Source organism: Suncus etruscus, chromosome 6 (genome assembly GCF_024139225.1).
Source record: "Suncus etruscus isolate mSunEtr1 chromosome 6, mSunEtr1.pri.cur, whole genome shotgun sequence".
Taxonomy (NCBI): domain Eukaryota; kingdom Metazoa; phylum Chordata; class Mammalia; order Eulipotyphla; family Soricidae; genus Suncus; species Suncus etruscus.
This window is the reverse complement of record NC_064853.1, coordinates 48,283,296-48,292,269: the sequence shown is the minus strand read 5'-3', so window position 1 is coordinate 48,292,269 and position 8,974 is coordinate 48,283,296. Positions and strand designations below refer to the sequence as shown.

The window sequence follows — 8,974 nt, the reverse complement described above, 5'->3', positions numbered from 1 at the left end:
CATTACTCCAGCCCAGGTCATATGGAATTCTTTTTTTTTTTTTTTTTTTTTAGTTTTTGGGTCACATTCGGCAACGCTCAGAAATCGCTCCTGGCAGGCATAGGGAACCATATGGGATGCCAAGATTCGAACCACCGTCCTTCTGCATGTAAGGCAAACACCTTATCTCCACACTCTCTCTCCAGCCCCTTTACATGGAATTTTTTTTTTTTTTTGGTTTTTGGGTCACACCTGGCAGCACTCAGGGGTTACTCCTGGCTCCATGCTCAGAAATCTCTCCTGGCAGGCTCAGGGAACCATATGGGATGCCAGGATTTGAACCACGGTCCTTCTGCATGCAAAGCAAACATCCTATCTCCATGCTATCTCTCCGGCTCCATGGAATTCTTTTCTTTTTAATTATCTTTATTTAAACACCGTGATTACAAATATGATTGTAGTTGTATGATTACAATCATGTAAAGAACACCCCCTTCACCAGTGCAAGATTCCCACCACCAATTTCCCAGATCTCCCTCCTCCCCACCTCACCCACACCTGTACTCAAGACAGGCTTTCTGTTTCCCTCATTCATTCACATTGTTATGATAGTTTTCAGTGTAGTTATTTCTCTAACTGCTCTCATGACTATGTGGTGAGCTTCATGTCATGAGCTGCACCTACATGGGAAGATGGGGGGAAATAAGGACTGGGACTGTGGCAGTAAAAGATTAGAAATGAGCTTTGTAGGGCAGTATCAAGGTCACAATACAAGATGGACATTATGCATATATAAACTATACGCATACAATACTATCAATAGGAGACCAAGGAGAAAAAATTTCCAGTGACTGTCCCAACATAAACCAGTACTAGAACAGCCTGCCCTCCTCCCAAAGTGCATTCCTTTAGTGTAGGGAGAGGTAGAGGGAAAGCTTGATGACCCCTATAGAGTCCACCTGGACCGGTGCCCAGGGAAGGCCTGGAGTCTGAGGGAGAAAGAGGGGGATGGCTGGGGGCCTGCCAAGCCTCCCAGCACTCCCTAGGCTAGGGAGAAGGCCTCCGGCATGAGGACTCCCCAAACCCCATACCTGGCAAGAGCTGGCCTCCAGAATCAAAGGGGAAACCGGAAGCCAGATATTTGCCCGCCCTCCTCCCCATGCACCTCCCCCCTGGAGTACGGAGGGAGGGGGGAAGCCTGAGGACTCCTAAGAGTCCACCTGAACCCACTTCTGGCCATCTGAGCTGGCACCCAGGGAAGGCCTGGAGTCCAGGGGAGAAAGAGGGGGACGGCTGGGGGCCTGCCAAGTATCCCAGCACTCCCTAGGCTAGGAAGAAGGCCTCTGGCATGGGGCATCCCCAAACCCCATACCTGGCAAGAGCTGACCTCCAATATCCCCCCTGGAGTACGGAGAGATGGGGGAAGCCTGAGGACCCCTAAGGGTCCACCTGAACCCACTTCTGGCCATCTGAGCTGGCACCCAGGGAAGGCCTGAAGTCAGGGGAAAAAGACAGGGACAGCTGGGGGCCTGCCAAACCTCCCAGCACTCCCTAGGCTAGGGAGAAGGCCTCTGGCATGGGGACTCCCCAAACCCCATACCTGGCAAGAGCTGGCCTCCAGATGTGGTTTTTGGGCCCACCTGGCCGTGCTCAGGGATTACTCCTGGCTGTCTGCTCAGAAATATCTCCTGGCAGGCACAGGGGACCATATGGGACACCGGGATTCAAACCAACCACCTTAGGTCCTGGATTGGCTGCTTGCAAGGCAAACACACTGTGCTATCTCTCCGCCCCCCCCCCCCCATGGAATTCTTAATGTACCTAAGTCAGCGCCCACAGGAGATGGACTTCTCCAAGGTACTGGACCTATGAGGGGTGGCAGAAAGTCATTGCTACAGGATTCAGAGTGTTGGGCTCAGGTTTTTTTTTTTTTTTTTTTTTTTTTTTTTTGTGGTTTTTGGGTCACACCCGGCAGTGCTCAGGGGTTACTCCTGGCTCCATGCTCAGAAATTGCTCCTAGCAGGCACGGGGGACCATATGGGACGCTGGGATTCGAACCGATGACCTCTTGCATGAAAGGCAAACGCCTTACCTCCATGCTATCTCTCCAGCCCCTGGGCTCAGGTTTTATGTGTAGGATTATTTTATGGTCTCACAAAGTAGGCACTTTACACATTTTGCTCGCCTCTGGAACTAACTTGTTGAATATAGGTTCCTTTTCTATAAGCCGAAGGAGAGCAGAATTTCTCCCATCAGTCCTACAATTTGGTATATCTGGTGACAGAGTTAATCCTATGTTGGTTAGTTCAATTGTGTTGGTTTCATCACTTCAATTCAGCTCATGGTAGGTGGGCCTCAGGGCCCAGTACCCTGAGCCTGAGGAGATAGATGCCTTTAAGGGAAATGGTAGCTTTCTCTTTGTGTTGAGCTCTTGGTTCTCTGCCCAACTTTCCAGAACCCTCCTCTGGTAAGGGCAGGGCCTTAGGGAGTCTTGGTGTGGAGGATGGGTTAGCGGTGGAAGAAGAAAAAGGCTGAGGGAGAAGGAGACATGGTGCTCCTGTATAAAGGGGCACCTAAAAGTCATATGTAACCCTCTCAACCTGGGGTGTCTCCTGGGGTGTGGAGAGACAGGCCCAGAGAGAAATGACTGGGCATAAAAAAAAGAGAGCATGGAAGGTCAGAGTGATAGCACAGAGCGTAGGGCATTTGCCTTGCTCACAATAACCTGGGGTTTGATCCCTGGCATCCATATGGTCCCCCAGGGCTACCAGGAGTAATTTTTGAGCACAGAGCCAGGAGTAATTCTGAGCACTACTGGGTGTGGACCCAAAACAAATAAAAAACAAACAAACAAAAAAAAAAAGGAGAACTGGTAGTGGACAGTGGCTTTAGGGAGTCTAGTGGAGAGACCCCAAATTCTATATGTGGATAGAAGCTGAAAGAAATCAATAGGGAAGAAATGCAGAAAAAGAGAAAGGAGTCATTCCCACCCCCCTGTTTTGGGATACATTTGGCGGTGCTCAGGAGTCATTTCTGGCAGGACTTGGGGGACCATATGGGAATCCAAGACTCAGACTAAATCACCTTTGTGCAAGACAAGGGCCTCGCTGCTCGGCTCTCTCACCAATCCATCACCACCCTCTGCTTGAGAGACACGAAGCTTACACTTTAGCCATGCAAATCAACTCTAGCAGCATCCAGAACACTCCAGTGTGTGTGCCAACACTGGCTAATTGGTCTAATCCATGAATGGATTAGTCTAAATCTGGCATTGCTTCACCCTGTAAGATCAGGCATGGAAAGTCGACATAAACCTGAATATTGCAGTAATAGTAACAGCCATTATTGAATGTTTTCGATGTATCAGAAACCACCAGAAGCTCTGTATTTGAATCACCTCATTTATCTTCTTTTTAATTCTATGAAATATGTATTATTATGATTTCCTCTTAATGGATGAGGAATTTGAGACTTGGTGAAGTTGAGAAATTTATCCACAGTCACAGAATCAGCTTGTTAGCTGGGTGATCAAGAAACTCAGCCTATGGGGTATATTCTAGGCAGAGCAACCACTGTCTCAGCCACAGCTCACACATGCTGAAGGCAGTCAAGGGGTAGAGTGAGAGACCAGGGACTTCTGTTTTCATTTCATAAACTTCTGTAAGAAGTTAAGAAACTGGGGCCGGGCGGTGGCGCTGGAGGTAAGGTGCCTGCGCTAGCCTAGGACGGACCACGGTTCGATCCCCCGGCGTCCCATATGGTCCCCCAAGAAGCCAGGAGCAACTTCTGAGCGCATAGCCAGGAGTAACCCCTGAGCATCACAGGGTGTGGCCCAAAAACCAAAAAAAAAAAAAAAAAAAAAAAGAAGTTAAGAAACTAAGATCTGGGGATATAATTTAGTCACAGAGCATTTACCTTTCTTTTTTTTTTTTTTTTTTTTTTTTTTTGGTTTTTGGGCCACACCCAGTAACGCTCAGGAGTTACTCCTGGCTATCTTTTCTTTTTTTTTTTTTTTTTTTTGGTTTTTGGGAGCATTTACCTTTCAAGATGAAGTCCAAGGTTTGATTCCTGGCATTAGAGAAAGGAAGAGAGGAGAGACTGGGTGGGAGAGATAGGCACTTGCCTTGGCATGCAGCCAAATTTGTTTCAACCCCTGGTAATCCCATATGGTCTCTTGAGCTTCTCTAGAAGTGATTTCTGAGTGCAGAGCCAGAAGCCCTGAGAACAGTTGAATGTGGTCCCAATCTCCTCCCCCAATGAAAGAAACTTGCCTAAAGTAATGCATCCTAGGAAGTACTTGAGCAGAGATTTTAAATCCAACTGGGTCTGATACCAAACTCCCCCACCCCCCCTTTTTTTTTTCTTTCTGCTTTTGGGTCACACCCGGCAGCGCTCAGGGGTTACTCCTGGCTTTATGCTCAGAAATCACTCCTGGCAGGCTCAGGGGACCATATGGGATGCAGGGACTTGAGCCTCCGACCTTCTGCATGCAAGGTTTGAATCCTGGCATCCCATGTGGTCCCCTGAGCCTGCCAGGAGTGATTTCTCAGCGTAGAGCCAGGAGTAACCCCTGAGCGCTGGCAGGTGTGACTCCCCAAAACAAAACAACCAAAAAAATGAATGGGACCAGAATGGTGGCCTAGAGGTACAGTGTCTGCCTTGCAGGTGCTAGCCTAGGTCGGACCAAGGTTCGATCCCCCGGCATTCCATATGATCCCCAGAGCCAGGAGGACTTTCTGAGAGCATAGCCAGGAGTAACCCCTGCACAGCATCACCGGCTTGTGTCCACCCCGCAAAAAAGTGGTAAGCCCCTCTCTTAAAAGCTTAGATTAAGCCTGAGGTGAGAGTAGCAGGCTATTTGGGGAACCACAGAAGTTCATTTTGGCTGGAACAGAGCATGTGAAAGAAATCAGTGAGCTAGAGAAAGGGAAAGGAAAGGCCAGCATGAGGTCACATAATCACTTGAAGGCAACTAGCACAAGGCAGGGAGGCCACATTTAAGTCTATTTCAGTAGCTGGCAGCCAGAGAAGATGATGTATATCATTAGAAGAGAACAGAAAGAATAAATAACAATGGTGGGATCCTTAGGTTATCTAGGAAGAATGAAAAGTAGAATCTTGGGGCTAGAGCAAAATTACAGAGGGTAGGGCATTTGCCTTGCATTCAGTCAATTTGCATTCAATCTCCAGAATCCCATATAGTCCCTTGAGCACCACTGGATGTGGCCTCCCAACAAACAAAAACTAAAAATTAAAAAGTAGAACTTGGCTGGGAATAGACATATTCATGAAGAGTGACTTAGAAGTTTGGCATGGACTAATACCATGATGAATGGTATTCCCTCCCCCCTAGCCCAACTGATTTGTTGTGTATCCTTGGGGAATCTCACCCTGTCTTTCTAAATGTCTTCCTTGTAGCAAAAAGAAGATAATGAAAGCAGACATCCTCGTGTAATCCGTTGGTGTCAGGATAAGATGAAATCATCAATTGGAAGTGCTTCCAATTGTCAAAAGTACTTCTCAAATGCAAGTGGTTGTTGTTTTATGGTTATTGGTTCTTGTTAAGGAAAGCCAACCCCCTTCACCCCTAGAGCTTGCAGATGGAGCTAGACTGCAAGGCACCCCATGGGGGCTACATCTATCTTTTTGGCAGGTGCGTGCCACATTCCCACGTACAAAATTGTTAATAGCTTCTCCAGGGAGTTCCACTTGCCTCTCCACCACTGACAGATTCTGATGCCCTGGGTAGGCCCAGAAGCTCCCCTCCTCTGTGTTTATTTTAGGACAAGCAAAACCTAACAGGCATGAAGAGCTCTTCCCGTCTGTGTCATTGAGACAGGCTCTAGCCTCTGCAAGTGACTCATGGCCCTCCCCATAGCAGAGGCAGGAGTGATAGAATCTTTTGTTTGGGGTGTGACTTTCTGGTCTTTGCTCTGGAGAGCTGCATTAGTGATAGGACAGGCTGGTAGAGTCAAACACGCTGCCTTGGTGCCCCAACTCTCAGGCTCTGTGCAGTGGAGAATCTGAGGAGCATCCCCTGCAGACAGAGGTGTTAGGTGGGAATGTAGTTAATGGTGTGGGTGAGGTCAACAAACACGAGAAAAGGCAGGGAGGCACCAAACAGGTAACAGTGTTGTTCCCTAATGTTTAAACCAAATGTCCAGGAGAATGATGCCAAGGCCATCATTAAAGGTGAGAAGTCCCATCCATTTTAATGTCCCCCTGAAAGGTCTTACCTTGTTTCAGCCTGGAGAACTGTGTGGGTCAGTCCTAGGTGACCACTGAGCACTCTCCAGATCATGCGCTCGTTACAGTCAACTGTCCCAGAATTACACCTGTTGGCACATGACAGTTTTATATTCACTCTGCTGAACATGAGAGTGGCCAGATGTCAGGACCTCAGACCCCAGGTGTTCCCACCATCTTGGAAGGAGAGGGAGAGAAATGGGAAAGGAAGGAGTCTTAAACTACAGAAAAAGGCTAAACCAAGCCAGTGGGGATGTAGCCCTTTGTACCCCATCCTTTCTGTGCTTGCCAGAAATAAATAAACACTTTAACCCTAGCAACAGTTGCCTCCTTTTCCTTTTCTTCCATTTTATTCTGGGAGACCACTCCTGACAATGTTCAGGAGACCATATGGGAATTAAACCTGCGTTGGACACATGCAAGGCAAACACCCTACCCACTGTACAATCTCTATATCTCCTTCCTTCCTTCCTTCCTCCCTCCATTCCTTCCTTCCTTCCTTCTTTCCTCCCTCCATTTTTCCCTCCCTTCCTCCCTCCCTCCCTTCTCCTCCCTCCCTTCCTTCTTTCCTCCCTCCATCCCTTCCTTCCTTTCTTCTTTCCTCCCTCCATCCCTTCCTTCCTTCCTTCTTTCTTCCCTCCATTCCTCCCTCCCTCCCTTCTCCCTCCCTCTCTTCTCTCTCCCTTCCTTCCCTTCCTCCCTCCCTCCCTTCTCCTCCCTCCCTTCTCCTCCCTCTCTCCCTCCATCCCTCCCTCCCTTCCTCCCTCCCTCCCTCCCTCCCTCCCTCCTCCCTCCCTCCCTCCCTCCCTCCCTCCCTCTCCTCCCTCCCTCCCTCCCTCCCCCCTCCCTCCCTTCCTTCCTTCCTTCCTTCCTTCCTTCCTTCCTTCCTTCCTTCCTTCCTTCCTTCCTTCCTTCCTTCCTTCCTTCCTTCCTTCCTTCCTCTCTCTCTCTTTTTTTTTCACAGCCATCAGATTACCAAAGATCTGTGTTCATCTCTCAGTGGTCACAACACAAGCCAAGTCCTTTAGGAGCCTCAACCCGATTCTTGAATATACCGTGTCCCTACTGTCTCACTCCAGTTACCAGTTTCTCCTTGACAACTGGAAGAACTGCCTCTAGTAAAGACAGTTCATTCAAAAGTAGGAAGATTATCTTGTTGGTCTGCCCTTACAGCAAACACACAGAGCTCTGTATTGTCCACCAAGATTACAGACCTGCCTCTCTCTTTTTTTTTAAATAAAGAAATTAATTTAACAAAAAAAAAAAAAAAAAAGGAAGGGAGGGAGGTGACCTGATACTATCTCAGGTAGAGGTGGTAGGCACACCACCACCTCACAAGACTATAGCAAAGACTTGTTAGCTTCCCACAGTCCATTTGTGTTACTCAGACCCACAGAGGAGATTTTAGCCAAACTATAAGAAAGACTGAGTCTGAAATGTGTGACTGCCCAAGAAATGAGGTAGTAGGGACCTGCTAATGTAAAGAGACAGTCAGTGCTAGTTTGTACTACAAAGTTTCAGCAGTAATCTCTTTAGGGGATAGAGAAATAGTTTAGGAGTAAGTTGTTGCTTTGTGTACAGTTTATCCTATTTTGGTCCCTGGCATCAGGATACACTAACAACTACAATGACAATGTTAATGAGTGAGAGAAGTAGAATGCCTATCTCAAATATAGGCAGGGGGTGTGGGTGGAGGGAGATGGGTGTGCATTGGTGGTGAGAATGTTGCACTGGTGAAGGGGGTGTTCTTTTGTTGACTGAAATCCAACTACAATCATGTTTGTAATCACAGTGTTTAAATAAAGACATTAAAAAAAAACTTATTTGAGTAGAATTGAAGTGAGTTTAGTTCTTTGGTGAATGTAGCTCTCTAATAATTTTTTCTTTCTTCTTTCTTTCTTTATTTTCTCTTTCTTTCTTTTCTTCTTTATCTTCTTTTCTTTTTCTTTCTGCTTTCTTTCTTTCTTTTCCTTTCTGTTCTTTCTTTCTTCTTTCTTTCTTCTTTCTTTCTTTCTTTCTTTCTTTTTCTTTCTTTTCTTTCTTTCTTCTTTCTTCTTTCTTCTCATCTCTCTCTTTTCTTTCTTCTTTCTTTCTTTTTTTCTTTCTTTCTTTTTCTCTTTTCTTTTCTTTCTTTCTTTTCTTTCTTTCTTTCTTTCTTTCTTTCTTTCTTTCTTTCCTTCTTTTTCTTCCTTCATTCCTTCCTTCCTTCCTTCCTTCCTTCCTTCCTTCCTTCCTTTCCTCCCTTCCTCCCTTCCTCCCTTCCTCCTTCCTCCCTTCCTCCTCCTTCCCTTCCTCCCTCCTTCCCTTCCTCCCTTCCTTCCTTCCTTCCTTCCTTCCTTCCTTCCTTCCTTCCTTCCTTCCGTCCTTCCTTCCTTCCTTCCTTCCTTCCTTTCTTTCTTTCTTTCTTTCTTTGCCACACTTGGTGACGCCCAGGGGTTACTCTTGACTATACACTCAGAAATCGCTTCTGGCTTGGGGGACCATATGGGATGCCAGGGGAATCGAATCTGTGGTCCGTTCTAGGTTAGTGCCAGCAAGGCAGATACCTTACCTCTCTGCGCCACTGCACCGGCCCCAAATAATTTTTTTTTTTTTTGGGCCACACCCGTGACGCTCAGGGGTTACTCCTGGCTATGCGCTCAGAAGTCGCTCCTGGCTTGGGGGACCATATGGGACACCGGGGGATCGAACCGCGGTCCATCCAAGGCTAGCGCAGGCAAGGCAGGCACCTTACCTCTAGCGCCACCGC

The 8,974-nt window shown here is 47.3% G+C and overlaps 1 pseudogene; it reads right to left on the bottom strand.

Annotated features, from left to right (window-relative positions):
* Nucleotides 1–7,191: 7,191 nt before the first annotated feature.
* Nucleotides 7,192–7,484, bottom strand: LOC126012708 (uncharacterized; annotated as a pseudogene).
* Between the last annotated feature and the right edge of the window lie 1,490 nt (nucleotides 7,485–8,974).